Genomic DNA, 21,026 nt, shown 5'->3' with positions numbered 1-21,026 from the left:
CGCTGTATATATGAAAATGGGTGACAATAAAAAATGGCCATACCTTCCTTTTTTCTGCTATACTTTATAAAAGTGTTGCCCCCTATTCTTGATAATGTAGGAGGGTATCAGTTACTTTTAGATAAAGTAGAATAGAAGTGCTACAACAAGCAATCCCACACTACATTATGTGAGGTCAGGAGAACAAGTTGAAAACAGTTAAATACAAGTGACTTCATTTTACATAGAAATGTATGCATTATTATTTTTCAAATTTGTATTTTGTAGAATTCAGGAACGTTCTGTTGTAGTGCTTAGAGGTCGCACACTGTTCCGCTAACAAATCACATACTCACTTATAACTATATAGGATAGTACTATTATGATATACAGTACTGGTCCTATATATTTTATAGGGAGAAGGTAAATAGGAACCGCAACTGAGAAGAATAGAAATTAGAAAATAACATTCAGAAATGTAGGGTTTATCAAATATTGAAAGTATTAAAGTATGTATGAAAGCTATATTTTTTTGTTCTCCAATTTTGTAAAATATGCACACTGAAAAAATATCTGATCAAGTATGTTCTAATGTTTCGTAAGCAGTATTACAGATGGCGCCGACAAATCTCCTATTCCTCTTCTGTAACAATAAGACAACCTGTTACAATATAACGAATGACACTATTGTTACAGTAAAAAGAAAAGGACAATAAATGTATCTATAGAACAGAAGATCCATAATGAATACTTTCGAGCTGTAATTATATTCTGAGCTTCTTTTATCCGGTGCGTCGAATAGTTTGATTTTCCTGGCGACGGGTCATAAACTCCTCAGAGATCATTATGACTGTGAAAATTATAATATACAAATTCACAGTATATGATCAAAAGGGGGGGACAGACTAAAAACCAGAAGCTGTTGTCGTTGCTTATATATCTGTAATATTTGTGCCGACGGGTCATGAACTCCACTGAGATCAGCATACCTGTTAATATTATAACATACATATTAAAAGTATATGATCCGTAGGGAAAAACACACTAACAACTGGAAGGTGATGACCTTGATTGTAAATGTTTAGGGTTTGCGCTGATGGGTCACCACCACCTCTGAAGCGAAGTACAGTGTCAATATTATAATATAGAAAGTCACAATATATAAGCTGAAAGGAGCCAGAAAAGGAGCGAAGTTTGTTGTAATCTATCTGTTTCTGAAAACAAGCTGCTGATGTTACAGAAAAAAAGGGAAAACATCCCTTAACACTTTTTTCTAGATATAAATGTTTAAATATTGATAAATAGCCACAAATTATAACTGTCTGCTATGCCATAATGAAAAAACGTACAGCTCCGGAATATGTTTTGTTGATGCAAAACAAGAATCCAATGCTAGAAAAGGGAACCTGCATCACAGATTGGCGACGCAAAAATAACACAATAGGCGTGGTTTCTATAGTTTTTGGTTGTTTAGTAGTCTATTGAAGGAAGATGCAGTTCCGCCTATTTAGATGTCACGTTTTACAGTTTACACATGCTCACGTTTTAACTGTTTTACTTGTGCACGTGCTGGAAAAAGTTACAAACTGTGAAGCTGTAAAGGTTCTGATTTTCATAGTAACAAGTATAAGGTCCTTATTATCTACATACTTTGGAGAGCTTAAAAAGTGCTACCGGGTAAACTGTGTCCTTTGCATTCTCATGATTAAAAACATCTAAATAGAAGACATAAAAAAATATCGTTTACAATAGAAGAAAAAAAAAGTGCTAATATTTGTCCTCACTATTCTGCGTAAAGCTACCTCCGGAAAGGTGTGCTGGCCCTTGGGGCAATGGGAAGATTAAGCAAGGTGTTACCTACAGTGAGATAGTGGTGGGCTAAGATGCTGATGGACTTTGGAATCAAACTGTGAACGCTGTTGTTCGAAGTCAGGTATTATAGGTGCTGCGTCATACTTTTACCACACTTATATGTTAATTACTGCTACTTAAGTTGGAAACATTCTTAAATTATAAGTAGGGCTCCTTGTTTTATGATTTTACAGATTTGTACAGATATATACAGACAGAAAAGCATTTATTTTCTTCTCTGTATTTATTTTAAAGTGTGGATAAATATGGAAATTGGGTTATTTTTTGAGCGATTCTAAATGCTGTCAATGATGAGTACTAGGCCAATTGGTCTGTCGCTCTAAAAGTAAAAGTGTAAAAACAATAAAGACTATTCTTTAAAAGGCTTAAAGAGCAATATATATGCTCATATAAGAAAACTTGCACATTTTAATATGAAAGTTGTGTATAGTTTATCAACTAAGAGTGTTTACATGAGTAAAAACTGTCAGTCTTTCAGCCAAGAAAAAATAAATGTGGAAAATATACTAATTTCAGATTAATTCTTTTACAAAACCCGAAATATATATGGGTAACTACAGATACCATTATTTAAAAAATATATGGATAAATACAGATGGAAATGTCCAAAAAATAAATACCATAAAACCAGGAGCAATAATTATAAGTTATAAAACACTACTGTTGAGTTTGTTTTCACTATAAAAAGTATACACATGTTTTTAAAATGTACTTAAAAACACTATAGGTTATAGGGATATTGTAGTTAGATGTTAACATTTAAAAAACCTTTGGAATTCACTGAAAAATACATAGGTATTAGGCAGGTTATAGTTAGGAATTATCATTTTTAAAAAACTTAGAAATTCATAGGTTTCAGGGGTGTTATAGTTAGCTGGACATTTCACTCATACAAAACCATTAACATTTCTCCATTATAATTAGTTGTACTAACTCTCGCACCCACAATCAACTGGCGATGATGACACATATTACATCATTCCTGACATGGTCAGTGACATCACTGATGACATCACTGATGACATCTCAAATGACATCACTGATGACATCATCCACGTGAAAATCAGATACACCTCATCATACACTAGTATAACCTTTCATCACTCACTTGAAAAATACAGAGTACCATATTTGAATCCATTGACACAGCAATACAAGTATCTAAAAACCCACTCAGTGATTCCTACATCTACACACACTTCTAATCAATTACCTATAGATGCACTCATACATGTTGTCAATGATCAATAGAACACTCTCAAATATACGTATACACCTAAATTGAAATTACATACCAGCACACATCCTATTCAATTATGCAGTCATCCTACTCAGTTTTGCAAACAATGTATCCTATTTACATTTACTCAGCTACACACTTAGACAAATAGCACTTCATTTATTCATATTGATAGTAACTCATACTTAGTGTGTTATGAAATCACTATTACTCATATACATTTATCTATATAGTCACTCATGCAATCAATGAGTTTTATGTATACTTATTTAAATACAAGAACTGTCACATATACTGCCTTTTATTTTTTCTACTTTGTTGGACATGTACCATTGAGAAATATGTTTGCACATCACCACACCCATAAAGATATTCACTCACCCAAACAACTATTATAACATGTAGTCTTAACCTCATACACGTACTGAATTACTATTCACTTATCTTTGGGCAGTCACAAATCCCCCACCGAACCACACACACATTCACTCTCCCATACAAATAATCAGTTAACTAATCAATAACTAATATAGACTTTTACGTAACTAGTAACCAACTAGTGCAGCAGTTTACAAAACAACTGATTAAGTAATACAGATATTCACACAGTTTAGTCACTCTCCAATATATGTAGTGAGACACTATAAATTAGTCAAGTAAACAGTCAATCACACTGCTACTAAATCCTCCATCAAGATAGGTATATATCCACTGATTCTTAAATACAGATTGCTATCAGCGACGGCTCGTGGAGGGAGTTACGGTGGGGCAGGAGGGCGGGGAGGGGGAGGGGCAGGGCGGAGGTTGCTAAAAACCGGCATATGGATAATTGCAGGTAAGGTAAGTAAACAATTTAATTAATAAAACGAATTTCGTAGTGCGCCTTGCATCGCGAAATGCAATGCAGTGCGAGCTACGAAATTCGTTTTATTAATTAAATTGTTTACTTACCTGCAATTATCCATATGCCGGTTTTTAGCAACCTCAGCCCTGCCCCTCCCCCTCCCCGCCCTCCTGCCCCACCGTAACTCCCTCCACGAGCCGTCGCTGATTGCTATATATATAATACATATTTAAATATGGGACCAAACCACATTCACTGGATGATGTCATCAGTGATGTCATTAGTAATGTCATTTGAGATGTCATAAGTGATGTCATCAGTGATGTCACTGACCATGTTATGAATGTAATATGTGACATCATCACCAGTGGATTGCGGGCGCAAGAGTTACAGTTAATACAACTAACTATAACGGAGAAATTTCAATGGTTTTGAATGAGTGAAATGTCCAGCTAACTATAACACCCCAGAAACCTATGTTTTTTCAATGAATATATATATATATATATATATATATATATATATATATATATATATATATATATATATATATATATTACAGCTCCAAGTTTCTTTCACATTCCATAGAAAGAAATTACGGCACTCGCAGGGAAAGTGTTCGATATGTTTTTTAATCGCTCAGCAGACAAACGCGTTTCGGTATTCCTTCGTCAGTGTCTACCATTGACACGGAAGGAAGCGCATTTAAAAGTATTTCATCGTATTCTTGCATGCACATAGAAAGAGGACTGACGTTTTACCTCCGTGAGAAGCGATATTACATAGTAAATTACTTTTTACTTTAACATTTCAGAATCACAGTCATAAAGGCATTGTAAAATACATTTCAATAATTTCGGGCGCTTTACATTTTATAATTTCCGAAATTACTTACATTCATGTGTAAAGTTTATTTGCCTTTGTTGTGTGGTGTGAGTTATTCAGCCGTGGATCGGCATTGCTCACGGGGTATAATTGATCTCATAACTTACAGAGTTTATGCTTTTCCTAAGTGGGAGGCTAATTCTTCATTCCTATTTAGTCCCAGGGGGGCCTTTGTTTGGAGGTCAATTATGTAGCGGGATTCAAGCCTTCTTAACTTTCGCAGCCTGTCTCCACCCCTTGGGTCTACAGGTATATGGTCTAGTGCAAAAAATTGTAAGAATTCCCTATTGCTGTTGTGCTTAAGGGCAAAATGTTTCGCTACGGGATAGTTGAAATCCTTATTCATGATCGCACGTTGGTGCTCCAGTATACGTAACTTGACATTTTTCACTGTACTGCCTATGTACTTCAGTCCACATGGGCACAATAGGCAGTAAACAACGTATGTGGTGTTACATGTGAGGAACTTAGATATTTTCTTACTATGTCCTGACCCTGGTATTTCGAATGTTGTTCTTTTCTTACTCTTCTCGCAGGCTTTGCATTTGCCGCAAGGGTAAAAGCCTGGCATGTCTCTGATTCTGCCTGTCACTGTGATTTTTTCTGGTAAGTGACTATGTACAATTTTGTCCCTGATGGATCTTCCTTTTCTGAAGGTGATTAAGGGAAAAGCTGGAATCTCTTTTCCTATAACCTGATCCGTTTTTAGGATGTGCCAACTCCTCTTTAAGATGGTTCTCCGAAGATCACGCAAGGAGAAACCCGACACAGCGAGGCTTCGCGACCGGGTAAGATCGAGTGCGTGTAGGGGTGCTGAATGCATTTGTGAGACGCAAGGCGAAGGGGAAGTGTTGACAGTAATACCAAACTATGGAGGATGAAATGTTTGGTGACAAGGCTCGGCAGGAAGCAGCTACAGGCATGTTTCAAAAACGCCAGAAAGAGACAGAGGGTGCTAAACCTAATGGGAAAACAAGTCAAAATGGTAAAGATATACTGACTAATCTGTTTACCAAACTTGAGAGACTGCGCGAAAGAGAGACTAGAAAATGGTGGGAAGCCACCTCTCTACAAAGCTACGTGGATGTGGATAGAGTGCCGAGAGGCCTCAGAATATATACTGTCCCGGCATATGAAAATCCAGACCCCCGACTGTTGGAACTATGGGCAGAACATACAGCCCTATCCAGTCAAGGGATGTTAAAATTGCTGATTGTTAGGGATTAGTCAGTTCTTTCCTCTCCGTTCTATATTTTCTCTCCTTTCGACTTTCCTGTGGTGTCCTTTCTCTGTTTCCTTGTTTTCGGTACCCCCGCCCCTTTTCCCTCAGTTGGATTTAGGACGCCAGCACTTGGGCTCTGTGCTTGGTTTCTTACCTTGTTGGCGTTTTTCATGCGTCTGGAGTGTGATTTGCGAATCTAGGACATATCTTGTGAACGTGTGGGAATTCGTTTCTTCACTACGCGACCTGGCTGGAGGCGGCGTTTCGCTGAACGAGGCTTCGTGTCAGCGGCCCGGATGGGTGCAACTCCGGTCGTCTTCCCGAGCGAGAAAGAATCTTCGGAAGCGTAAGAGGAGCGTTCGAGTTGTGAAGCTCGAGTACTAACTGTTGTTGTACTTTGAAGATTCGTGTTTGGGCTCAAGGGTTTGCCTCGCTGCCGAGGGAACCGCGGTAAAGCTGATTTCCGGGTTTTGAGTACCCGACGAATAGTGTAGTTTTTAGCGCTTCATTTAGAAAGCGCGCCTAGTCTGTGGCCACAGTTATATTGATTTATTTTGGAGATTACAGTGCAGTGGTCTGCACTTCTAGTTTTTTCAGGGGGTTTTTGTCAGAAGTATGACTTTTTCCCCTTTTCGAAAATAAAGAGTAATTCGTGGATTCGGTCCTTGTAAAGTTATTGGAATCTCGCTCTCCTTGGGACAATCCTGCTATGTTACACAAGTAAGGAGGGGATTGGGGTTGTGTTGGGCATATATCTGGTGTGAGAACAAGGATTCAGGTGAAAGAACACTGGGCATTGTGTTAATGTGCTGTTCCTCTTCTGTGTTTCTTTTCTCTTATGGCTGCAGGTTAGAAGACCATTCCCTACGAAACAGAAGAGGGTCTGCATTGCTGTAACATAGAGAGAGCATTGGCTTTACTCTTTCTTTGTTTTACTTTTTCCTACCTTCTCCCTTTGCCCGGTTCGCGGTCACGCTGTACTGACGTGCGTGTGGCGTTCCGAGCTGAGGCAGAGGAGTGGGGCCATCCTCGCTTCCGTGGTTGTGGGTTGAGTCGGAGAAAGATCCAACAGAAAACCAAGCCCACGAATTTAACACCACCCGAGCGAGAATGGATGAGGATGGGAATGCGTTGGAAGAAAGGGTCCCTACAGTGCAGGAACTGATGGGGGCTGTTAATGCCCTTCAGATTAAGGTGCAAGAATTACAACAAGAGAACCAAGGGTTACGTCAGGAGATGAGTGCAGGGAAGGTTAAGGATCCAGTTTGGGGAATGGGTAAACCTTCTTTATTACAACCTGCCACTTTTCATTTCGATAGAGGTGCGAGCGCCAGTAATCCCCCTTTAACTGTTAACGTTACTACTCCCACCCCTGTCCCATTAGCGGTCCCAGAAAGGTTTACTGGAGATTCCAGTAAGTACAGTGTATTTATGAACCAATGTCATTTGCACTTTATGTGTCGACCTGCGTCGTTCCCTAATGACTCTTCCAAAGTAGCTTTTGTCATATCTTATTTAGCGGGAACTGCGGCTTCTTGGGCAGTGCCACTGGTGGACAATGATGACCCTGTATTGTATAATTATGTGGCTTTCAAGGAGCAGATGCGTTGTCTCTTTGCAAAACATGCTTTTATGCAAGCTAGCAACGCAGAATTGTTGAAATTGAGACAGGGAAAGCAGGATCTACTGACCTATATATCCACGTTCAATCGGTTAGTGTCCGAAACCCATTGGCCCGTGGATAAAAGAACCTCATTGTTTTACCAAGGGTTGTCAGAAGACCTGAAAGATATCGTCTCACAGGTGGTGAATCCTCCTGAAGATTGTGTGGAATTCATTGATCTTGTGGTGAAGTTGAACCATAGGCTACTAGAACGAAGAGAAGAGTAGAAGACAAACACAAAATTTGTGTTTGTATTGTGGGCAAGGAGGTCATTATGCCAGGGACTGCTCTGTTAAAACTTCTTCCTTGTCATCGAAGAAAGTGGTAGCTTGTGTGCAACCTTCTGCTGAGTTGGTGATGAGAGATAGACTTAACCCTTCCTACCAGATTTCTGGCATAGTCAAACGAGTCCCCAAACATTTTATGATCACCGTCTGCTTAGTGGTTTCCAACAGCCATAGGACTCCTGTTTCAGCATTATTGGATTCTGGGGCCACTGGCAATTTCATGGATATCAAGCTAGCGGAACAATTGAAAGTGCCCTGGATTATGAAAGATCAACCTGAGCCTGTGAGGGCTATAGATGGAACAGAGCTGTCCTCAGGTACTATCACTAGACAGACTGAGCCCTTGTGTATGATATGCGATAACGGACATTCGGAGTACCTTGGGTTTGATTTAATTGATGCCCCTTCGTTTGGTGTTGTGTTGGGGGTTCCTTGGTTGCAATCCCACAATCCCCGCATCGATTGGTTTCGAAGGACGGTGACACTTGATTCAGTCTTTTGTTTGCAGAGTTGTTATAAAGTTGCCACTGATTGGGTTACTCCTCTATCCTGTGCGGTAGGAGATGGGTTGAGGTGTGACGTGCAGAAGATACCGGAAGCTTATGTGGAGTTTGCTGAGGTGTTTGACAAAGGGCGAGCGAGGGACTTGCCTCCCCATCGTTCTTTTGATTGTCGTATAGACCTGATTCCTGGGGCCACCCTACCTTGTTGTCGTATCTATGCCTTATCTGGTCCGGAAGAACAGCATTTAAAGGAGTACTTAGACAAGATGTTGGCTAAGGGGTTTATTCGTCCTTCCTCCTCTCCCGCTTCCTCGGCTATCTTTTTTATTCCCAAACGGGAAGGTGGTCTCCGCGCCTGTGTGGACTATAGGGCGCTCAATAAGGGTACTATCAAGAACAAGTATCCCCTCCCCTTGATTCCTGTATTGCTCGATCAGCTGAGGCATGCGACGGTGTTTACAAAATTAGACCTCCGAGGGGCATATCATCTCATACGTGTCCGTGAAGGCGACGAGTGGAAAACTGCCTTCCGGACTAAGTTCGGTCTGTATGAGTATTGTGTTATGCCCTTCGGGTTGTGTAATGCCCCGGCTGCCTTTTAGTTTTTTATCAACGAGGTACTGAGGGAGTTTCTGGATGTGAGCGTGATAGTCTACATTGATGACATATTGATATTTTCAAACACGGATGCGGAACATGTAAAACACGTTCGGCAGGTCTTGCAGACCTTGAAAGAACATCAGTTGTTTGTGAGACCTGAGAAATGTACTTTCCATACCGACAGGGTAGAGTTTCTTGGTTTTGTTGTCTCGGTTGAGGGCATTCGGATGGATCCACGGAAGATCGAGGCTATTACCTCGTGGCCAGCGCCAAAAAATGTGAAAGAAGTACAGGTGTTGCTAGGATTCGCAAACTTCTATCGAAGGTTTATCTCCCATTTTTCGGAGATAGTGGCCCCCATGACTGTTTTGTTGCGAAAGGGTGTTCCTTTTGTGTGGTCTTATGTGGCTCAAATGTCTTTAGATCAGTTGATAGAAAGGTTCACTTCAGCCCCTGTCCTGGTTCATCCCGACCCGGCGTTACCCTTTTTTGTAGAAGCCGATGCTTCCTTGGGTGCTGTGGGGGGGGTTTTGTCGCAGCGGAATGCTGAAACAGGATTTATGCACCCCATAGCGTTCTTTTCAAAAACCCTGTTGCCTGCAGAAAGAAACTACACGGTTGCTGAACGCGAATTGCTGGCCATCAAACTGTCTTTCGAAGAGTGGAGACATCACTTGTGGGGGGCCCGCCACTCCATTACCATTTTCACAGACCACAAGAATCTTGAGTTCTTTCGGTCTGCTCGTGCCCTTACTCCCAGGCAGATGAGGTGGGTTTCATTCTTCAATGAGTACGATTTTATTATCACCTACAGGCCTGCCGCTCAGCAATTGAAATCGGATGCTTTATCCCGCATCCATGTAAAACAGAATGAGTGGGGGACAGACAAGGACTCGGGGTTTTTTATTCCATCTGAGAAGATAGTGGGGAGTATTTCACTGGATGATTTTGTGGCCACTGTGAAAGACAAGTTGAGGGGACTGGATTTAACTCCTTGGTCTTCCCAGCCTTCCTTTGCAATGAGAGATGGGTTGTTGTATCATGACACAAAATTGTTCATACCACCCTCTTTAAGGGATTCAGTGTTGGAATGGTGTCATTCTTCTGCTTTGGTTGGGCATCCCGGAATCAATAAAACCAGGGAATTTTGTTTACGGTGGTTTTGGTGGGAGTCATTGACACATGACGTTCAGCAGTTTGTAGCTTCTTGTCCGGTATGCGCTGTGAGTAAACCATCTCATTCCAGTCCTTCTGGCCTGTTACTGCCTTTACCTGTACCCCCTGCGCCCTGGCATACGATTAGTATGGATTTTGTAACAGACTTGCCATTGAAATCTGGTTGCACAGTGATTCTTGTTGTGGTTGATTCCTTTACAAAGATGGGCCATTTCATCCCCTTACCTAAACTACCCACGGCCAAGGAAATGGCTTTGGTATTTGTTTCTTCCATAGTGCGATTGCATGGGTTACCCTCAGCCATTGTGTCTGATAGGGGCTCTCAGTTTGTGTCCCGGTTCTGGACTGAGTTAGGTGAGGCTCTCCATATGAAACTCTGCCTTTCATCGGCGTATCATCCCCAGTCCGATGGTCAGACGGAGAGGGTCAATCAAACCATGGAACAGTACTTGAGGTGTTTGTTGACTTCTTTAACTTGTGATTGGGTAGTAGCCCTCCCTCTTGCGGAATTCGCGTATAATAACAGCTTTCATTCCGCAGTGGGAATGTCTCCCTTTTACTGTTCTATGGGGTTTCATCCCAGGGCAATCCCTATTCAACCTACTGGTCATGTGCCTGCTGTTGATTCATTAGGAATAGCTTTGAGCAGGATATGGGATTTGGCTAAGGAACATCTGGTAAAGGCCAAAGACGACATGAAGCGACAGGCAGATAAACATAGGATTCCTTCCCCGTCCTATGCAGTAGGGGAACGGGTGTGGTTGTCAACTAGGAATCTGAGACTGGATGGCCCTAGGAAACTGCAGCCTAGGTTTGTGGGTCCTTTTCCCATAGCTCAGGTGATCAATCCGGTTGCGATGAAGCTGGAGTTACCGGATGAATATCGCATTCATCCGGTGTTTCATACTTCATTGTTGAAGCCATATACAGACACCGATCAGTCTTTGCCCCCTCCCCCTCCTGTGATGGTTGAAGGTGAGGTGGAGTTTGAGGTCAATGCTATTCTTGATGCCCGGAGGAGACGAGGGAGGTTGATGTACTTGATTGATTGGAAGGGGTATCCGCCGGAAGAACGCTCTTGGGAACCTGCTACCGGGGTGCATGCTCCTAGATTGGTTAGACTATTCCATCTTCGTCACCCGTCTAAACCTCGCCCGGTTGGGAGGCCTTTGAGGGGAGGTACTGTTAGGGATTAGTCAGTTCTTTCCTCTCCGTTCTATCTTTTCTCTCCTTTCGACTTTCCTGTGGTGTCCTTTCTCTGTTTCCTTGTTTTCGGTACCCCCGCCCCTTTTCCCTCAGTTGGATTTAGGACGCCAGCACTTGGGCTCTGTGCTTGGTTTCTTACCTTGTTGGCGTTTTTCATGCGTCTGGAGTGTGATTTGCGAATCTAGGACATATCTTGTGAACGTGTGGGAATTCGTTTCTTCACTACGCGACCTGGCTGGAGGCGGCGTTTCGCTGAACGAGGCTTCGTGTCAGCGGCCCGGATGGGTGCAACTCCGGTCGTCTTCTCGAGCGAGAAAGAACCTTCGGAAGCGTAAGAGGAGCGTTCGAGTTGTGAAGCTCGAGTACTAACTGTTGTTGTACTTTGAAGATTCGTGTTTGGGCTCAAGGGTTTGCCTCGCTGCCGAGGGAACCGCGGTAAAGCTGATTTCCGGGTTTTGAGTACCCGACGAATAGTGTAGTTTTTAGCGCTTCATTTAGAAAGCGCGCCTAGTCTGTGGCCACAGTTATATTGATTTATTTTGGAGATTACAGTGCAGTGGTCTGCACTTCTAGTTTTTTCAGGGGTTTTTTGTCAGAAGTATGACTTTTTCCCCTTTTCGAAAATAAAGAGTAATTCGTGGATTCGGTCCTTGTAAAGTTATTGGAATCTCGCTCTCCTTGGGACAATCCTGCTATGTTACACAAGTAAGGAGGGGATTGGGGTTGTGTTGGGCATATATCTGGTGTGAGAACAAGGATTCAGGTGAAAGAACACTGGGCATTGTGTTAATGTGCTGTTCCTCTTCTGTGTTTCTTTTCTCTTATGGCTGCAGGTTAGAAGACCATTCCCTACGAAACAGAAGAGGGTCTGCATTGCTGTAACATAGAGAGAGCATTGGCTTTACTCTTTCTTTGTTTTACTTTTTCCTACCTTCTCCCTTTGCCCGGTTCGCGGTCACGCTGTACTGACGTGCGTGTGGCGTTCCGAGCTGAGGCAGAGGAGTGGGGCCATCCTCGCTTCCGTGGTTGTGGGTTGAGTCGGAGAAAGATCCAACACTGATACGATTCGCATGGAGCGATAGAGAGAAAGCCATTAATGAAATCAAGGCATTGGAAGATGAGATTAACAAGGATACGAATACCCAAAGGAAAGACGAGCTGAGATCTGAAATGAGAAAGCGACTCGAGAAATATGAATTAAAAATCCGCCAAAGGAAACAAGAAAAATTCGAGCGGGATGAAAGAGACTATTCCCTAGGCAGAATATTGACATTTGCGAAAACATTCGACGCCCCACGGAGAGAGATGAAGAAAAAAGCTGCCCGTGCGTCCCAGCCAAGAGTAGAAACTTCTGAATCAGAAGTAACTGAAAATGAACAATCTGGGGATGAACTGGCAAGTACTTCACAAGAGAAGACCCCTTTTCACATGGAATACGACCTAGTCCGGTCAACTTGGCTAAGGGGAGGAAAAAGCAGACCCACGGAAGTAACAGAAGAACCCGAAGAGGGGGCTGGAAGGGGGCGAGGCAGAGGCAGAGGCAGAAACCAAGGCAACTTCACGCCGAGAGTTACGAGGAGCAGAAGAGGAGCAAAATGGTAGAGAGCCAGGACAGTTTAAAAATTTTAAACCTGACTGACAAAGTCTTGTCACCACTGGAAGAAAAAACCTTACAATTGGGCTTGTCATTCTGCCCTAATGAGAAACTCGAATTTACACAAACTAGAATCGATCTGTTCACCTTTGTGCGGAAAATGAAATTACATAAATACTTTAAACTAAAACCATCGTCCAAAGAAACAAGACAACTAAGGACAAGAGAGACGTATATCTTAACAACCAATGATATCACAACCAGGGAGATCCTGGAAGAACTAAGGACTGAGGAAAGTGGTGATATAGAAAACACAGACTCTATCACCCAACAAATCAGAAGGATTGGTGTTGAACAAGAGGCACCAACAACAAATTTCAGACCTCCCTCGACATTCGAACCAATTATGCCTTATGATGCTATTGATGCCTTTTCGGAGGCGGTAACCAAGGATTTAGTGAAATTCAGAGCACAACAAAGAACAATGACACGAAAAACACCGAATATGACAAAGGAACAAAGAGAAATCCTCAAAACCCTTGACAACGATCCAGACATTATTTGCAAGCCATCAGACAAAGGTGGCAATATCGTGGTGATGTCAAGAGCACAATATTGCCAAGAAGCATATAGGCAATTGGAAGATTTGACATCATATGAAAAAACAACCAGAAGGACATATGATGAAAGCATCGCCAAATTTCAAGCACTTATAAATAAATGGCACAGCAATGATATGCTGGACACTGATGAGTATTTCTTTTTGAAAAACAACAATCCGACTGTGCCAACCTTCTACCAGTTGCCTAAGATACATAAAGACAGCAGAAACCCACCTGGCAGACCAATAGTTTCTTCGATAGGAAGTGTATCTGAAAACATGTCTATTTTTATTGATCACTTTCTTTTTCAGAGTGTCCTACAACTTAAATCTTACATTAGGGACACCAAAGACTTTGTGAACAAGATTGAAAAGGTGAAATGCAACTCCTCGTGTATTTTAATAACTATGGACATTACCAGCTTATACACGAGCATTGATCACAACCAGGGACTATTGGCAATGAAATATTACCTTGACAAGAGACCTATGAAATTCAGTAAACACAGTCAAATGCTGCTAGAATTCATTGAATACTGTCTCTTTAATAACATTTTCTTGTTTCAAGGACAAATGTACAGGCAGGTTACTGGGACGGCGATGGGAACCTGCTTCGCCCCCAGCTACGCGAATTTATTCGTGGGCTGGTAAGAGGAGCAGGTGACCCAAAGCCCTGGTTTCCAGAAATGGGCAGGAAACCTGAAAGTCTGGTAAAGGGACATTGACGACCTCTTTCTAGTATGGGAGGGATCTGTGACTTCAGCAGAAGAGTTTGTGGCATATTTAAATCTTAACAACTTAAATCTGAATTTCACTGCAGATATTAACGTATCAACAGTGAACTATCTGGATCTGAAAGTTAACTTGACTGGTGTGAAAATTGAGACTGAACTGTTCAGAAAAACAACAGCTGGCAACTCGGTTTTACATGCCGGAAGCAGCCATCCCCCGACCCTAGTCAGAAGTATCCCTTACGGAGAACTTCTTAGGATTAAGAGGAATTGCTCTAAAGATGTAGACTTTGCAAAAGCAGCAAGAGAAAGCATTGATAGATTCCAGGCTAGAGGATACAATAATACACTTCTAGAAAACACCCTGAAAAGAGTGGAACTAATCCCTCGAGACCAACTCCTAAAAGAACAAACTAGGAAATCAGAACCAAACAAAAATGATGGAAAATTCAGACTGATAACCACCTTCTCAGAAGATTCTAATCATCTGAGAACCATCTTAAAGAGGAGTTGGCACATCCTAAAAACGGATCAGGTTATAGGAAAAGAGATTCCAGCTTTTCCCTTAATCACCTTCAGAAAAGGAAGATCCATCAGGGACAAAATTGTACATAGTCACTTACCAGAAAAAAATCACAGTGACAGGCAGAATCAGAGACATGCCAGGCTTTTACCCTTGCGGCAAATGCAAAGCCTGCGAGAAGAGTAAGAAAAGAACAACATTCGAAATACCAGGGTCAGGACATAGTAAGAAAATATCTAAGTTCCTCACCTGTAACACCACATACATTGTTTACTGCCTATTGTGCCCATGTGGACTGAAGTACATAGGCAGTACAGTGAAAAATGTCAAGTTACGTATACTGGAGCACCAACGTGCGATCATGAATAAGGATTTCAACTATCCCGTAGCGAAACATTTTGCCCTTAAGCACAACAGCAATAGGGAATTCTTACAATTTTTTGCGCTAGACCATATACCTGTAGACCCAAGGGGTGGAGACAGGCTGCGGAAGTTAAGAAGGCTTGAATCCCGCTACATAATTGACCTCCAAACAAAGGCCCCCCTGGGACTAAATAGGAATGAAGAATTAGCCTCCCACTTAGGAAAAGCATAAACTCTGTAAGTTATGAGATCAATTATACCCCGTGAGCAATGCCGATCCACGGCTGAATAACTCACACCACACAACAAAGGCAAATAAACTTTACACATGAATGTAAGTAATTTCGGAAATTATAAAATGTAAAGCGCCCGAAATTATTGAAATGTATTTTACAATGCCTTTATGACTGTGATTCTGAAATGTTAAAGTAAAAAGTAATTTACTATGTAATATCGCTTCTCACGGAGGTAAAACGTCAGTCCTCTTTCTATGTGCATGCAAGAATACGATGAAATACTTTTAAATGCGCTTCCTTCCGTGTCAATGGTAGACACTGACGAAGGAATACCGAAACGCGTTTGTCTGCTGAGCGATTAAAAACCATATCAAACACTTTCCCTGCGAGTGCCGTAATTTCTTTCTATGGAATGTGAAAGAAACTTGGAGCTGTAATCTATTACGTGGGGCGCCGCCACGAGAGGCACCCGCCTGCGAGTGACCTGGATCTTGGTGCAACGGAGCTGAAATATATATATATATATGTATACATATATATATATATATATATATATATATATATATATATATATATTCACTGAAAAAACCATAGGTTATAGACCATATATAGTTAGGAATTAGCATTTACAAAACCTTGAAAATTCACTGAAAAAACATAGGTTATAGACCATATATAGTTAGGAATTCGCATTTAAAAAACCTTATTTTACTCACACAAAACCATTGAAATTCCATATATAGTTAGTTGCACTAACTATATATCGCGCACCCGCAATCCACTGCTGATGATGTCACATATTACATCATTCATGACATGGTCAGTGACATCACTGATGACATCACTGATGACATCTCAAATGACATCACTGATGACATCTCAAATGACATCACTGATGACATCACTGATGACATCTCATTTGACATTACTGATCACATCACTGATGATATCATTCATGTGATGATACGATGAACCTCTTCAGACTCTAATATAACCTTAGATACAATCAGTGTAAACAGACACTCACAGACTGTCACTCATCCATGGAGTTACTCACACACCTAGTCAGTCATGCAAAGAATCAATCACACCTCCATTTCCTCAACTATACAGTTATACAAACTTTACTTATTCAAACATATACTAACACATATTTACTCTCTTATACAATCCCTGATACAAGTTCACAATGATCCATACAGCCACTCACACATTCACTGGCTCTTATGCACAGTTATTTATATATGTCAACTCTCACATGTACTGTGTTTTACATATGTACTTACTTTGACATGTAGCACTGAGATATCCATTCACTCACCAATACACTCATGCACACAGTCAACCGCCCATACAGCTGTTTCCACATGCACTTTTGAAACCATACATCTAGTGAATCAACTGCTCACACATCTATGCACAGAGTCATACACCTCCCAGCCACCCACACACACACTCAGTCTCCCATACAAATACTTGGGCAACCAATCAATAACCCATATAGTTACTCATATAGCTACTTATCAACACATGCAACAGTTTACAGAACAACAGACATAATGATGCACAAATTAAGACAGTTTAGTCACTAACCCATGCACTCAGTGAGACACATTTAATCACTCACTCATACAGTCAGTCATGCACCTACTAAATCCTTCATCCAGACACTTATACATCCACTCATTCTTCAATATGTAAGACATATTTTAACTTTACAGAAACATACAGTCACTCGATGTTGTCATCAGTGATGTCATCAGTGATGTCATTTGAGATGTCATCAGTGATGTCATCAGTGATGTCATCAGTGATGTCACTGACCATGTCATGAATGATGTAATATGTGACATCATCAGCAGTGGATTGCGGGTGCGCGATATATAGTTAGTGCAACTAACTATGTATGGAATTTCAATGGTTTTGTGTGAGTAAAATAAGGTTTTTTAAATGCGAATTCCTAACTATATATGGTCTATAACCTATGTTTTTTTCAGTGAATTTTCAAGGTTTTGTAAATGCTAATTCCTAACTATATATGGTCTATAACCTATGGTTTTTTCAGTGAATTTTCAAGGTTTTGTAAATGCTAATTCCTAACTATATATGGTCTATAGCCTATGGTTTTTTCAGTGAATATATATATATACATACATATATAAACATATATCATCTGTATATCTATATAAATACAAACATAAATGCATGCATACATATACTTATATGCATACAGATGCATGTTATTTACATGAAAGTTGAAAAAACACTAATAAAAGCAAAGCTAAAAAGCCACCTCATTACAAACAGAATGGCTTTAACTTAAACGAGGGCGAGATCTATTGCATTTTCAATGCTTGTTTACTTTGGTTCCATCAAGAAGGCATTCAGATGTGTCACACATTTGCCATACATTCTGAATGTTAGCACTCTAGTTGCACATTAGATCACTGTAGTAAAGCTACTGCTCACCAGGGACGTCTGCTGCTGGTATTCAAAGTGCATGTTTCAGTCTGCATGTCACAATTTTTTTAATGAAATAGAAGAGGATTTGAGAAGTCACTCAAAATGATCCCTAATTTTTCTTTCTGAAGCACTAATCATACTTTCTATGGCAAAATTAACCCCCTCATGTTGTTCCTTTTTAAATTGAGTGTTTTCAGACTTACCACTTCATTCCAATCAAGATGGCTTCTGGTGTGCCATACATTTGTCATAAGTAAGACTGTTAGCGCTCTAGTTGTTCTTTAGAACACTCTGGGACATTCTGTCATTGGGCTATACTTGGGGTACATCTGGGTGATATTTGGGCTACATTTAGGCTCTTTTGTCTCTGGTGGCCATCTTGGGAGTCTGTATGTCAGAATTTTTTAATGAAATTGAAGAGGGTTTGAGAAGTCACTCAAAATGTGCCCTAATTTTTCTTTCTGCAGCACTAATCATAATTCATATGGCAAAATATACCCCCTCATTTTGTTCCTTTTTAAATTAAATGTTTTAAGAGTTACCACTTTATTCCAATCAAGATGGCTTCAGGTGTGCCATACCTTTGTAATAAGTAGGACTGTTAGCGCTCTAGTTGTTCTTTAGAACACTCTGGGACATTCTGTCATTGGGCTATACTTGGGCTACATCTGGGTGATATTTGGGCTACATTTGGGCTCTTTTGTCTCTGGTGGCCATTTTGGGAGACTGCATGTCAGAATTTTTTAATGAACTAGAAGAGGATTTGAAAAGTCAATCAAAATGTGCCCTAATTTTTCTTTCTGCAGCACTAATAATACCTTCTATTGCATAATATACCCCCTCATTTTGTTCCTTTTTAAATTAAATGTTTTAAGAGTTACCACTTTATTCCCATCACGATGGCTCCAGGTGTGCTATACCTTTGTAATAAGGAGGACTGTTAGCGCTCTAGTTGTTCTTTAGAACACTCTGGGACATTCTGTCATTGGGCTATACTTGGGCTACATCTGGGTGATATTTGGGCTACATTTGGGCTCTTTTGTCTCTGGTGGCCATTTTGGGAGACTGCATGTCAGAATGTTTTAATGAAATAGAAAAGGATTTGAGAAGTCACTCAAAATGTGCCCTAATTTTTCATTCTGCAGCACTAATCATACTTTCTATGGCAAAATATACCCCCTCATGTTGTTTCTTTTTAAATTAAATGTTTTAAGAGTTACCACTTTATTCCAATCAAGATGGCTTCAGGTGTGCCATACCTTTGTAATAAGTAGGACTGTTAGCGCTCTAGTTGTTCTTTAGAACACTCTGGGACATTCTGTCATTGGGCTATACTTGGGCTACATCTGGGTGATATTTGGGCTACATTTGGGCTCTTTTGTCTCTGGTGGCCATTTTGGGAGACTGCATGTCAGAATGTTTTAATGAAATAGAAAAGGATTTGAGAAGTCACTCAAAATGTGCCCTAATTTTTCATTCTGCAGCACTAATCATACTTTCTATGGCAAAATATACCCCCTCATGTTGTTTCTTTTTAAATTAAATGTTTTAAGAGTTGCCACTTTATTCCAATCAAGATGGCTTCAGGTGTGCCATACCTTTGTAATAAGTAGGACTGTTAGCGCTCCAGTTGTTCTTTAGAACACTCTAGGAGGCTGCAGTAGAACACAAAGGAATCAACTGACAGTCTCTGTCCTTGTTGGATGTACATGTTTTACTGAGAATGTCAGACTTCATTTTCACATGACTGAGAAAGATAATGTGAATTTACAGAAAATATGCTTTCAGTTTAGCTTATAGATCCCCTTCCAAACCACTGTGGGAAAATCATGAGATATTAGTTTTCTTTCAAACAATATTCATGATATCACAGCAGAAGGTTTTTTCACATGGTAAAATCACCTTAGAACCCACCACAATTCCTAAAACGAGTATGGTACCATCAACAAATGATTTATAATGTAACTAAAGTCCTAAAACCCTCTATTAACTACAATGCTTTTTAATGAGGTGCTATCATGTATATTGGTCCCAAGATGGCTGCCAACACTTCTTGGATGAAGTGCTGACAGCCAATCAGATCAGATGTGTGGTTAGGCTCCGCCCAGATATATATCTTTTTTTGAACCTAAATTACTCAAAATCCACTGGAGCACATATATTGAGACCTAGCAAAGGCACATCGGGCTAACAGTCCCTACAATTTTGCCAAGTTTCGTGCAAATCCATTCAGCCGTTCGAGCTAAAAGTGAGGCCAACCGCCCTATGGAAAATAACATGGGAAAAACGCGTTTTGGGACCCCCCTTTTTTCTCGGCCCCCCCTTGATGAAACCCCCCCAAATTGTCAGGGGCTGCTCAGAAACAAAATGTTCCATTTTCCTGAAAATTTCAGCCAATTCCGTCCACAAACGCCAAAGTTATTAGACATAGAATTTTCAAAAATCCCATAGAGAAAAAATCCTAACTATATATACCTACTGGCGACCGCCAGTAGGTAATATATATATATATATATATATATATATATATATATATATATATATATATATATATATAAGCTCAATCCCTCCCGGTCCCGGGAGAGAAATAAAGACTGCACACTCGGGGATCTTCAATTCCAAACAGCAACTTTACTTGCACAGACGCGTTTCGGAAGACACGCTTCCTTCCTCAATGTTGTTACATTGCAACGCGCACCAAGGCGCCATTTTATTTTGAAAATGCACACACAAGGTAAGGTATGAGACATAGAGAGAGGACAGGCGCTCAGGCGCCATATTACTAGTACACGTAAACAATACTGTGTCACTAAATGTATAGCGTCACCACATTATTTCAATGGCAACATTAAAATCAGAGCCAGCATTATAAGATAATAACATTACTGTAAATTTAATTTCGCCGTGGATCGGCATTTCACCTCTCATATATTATTACACGTGGACGTGGAATAAGATCTTGCCGTGGATCGGCCTGTGGCAACCAACCCGGCTGCCTTTTTCAAACACAAGGCCCAATACAGAAAACTGTCCCACAG

This window comes from Lissotriton vulgaris, chromosome 3_1 (genome assembly GCF_964263255.1).
Source record: "Lissotriton vulgaris chromosome 3_1, aLisVul1.2, whole genome shotgun sequence".
Taxonomy (NCBI): domain Eukaryota; kingdom Metazoa; phylum Chordata; class Amphibia; order Caudata; family Salamandridae; genus Lissotriton; species Lissotriton vulgaris.
The sequence above is the reverse complement of the archived record's forward strand: the minus strand, read 5'-3'. Positions refer to the sequence as shown.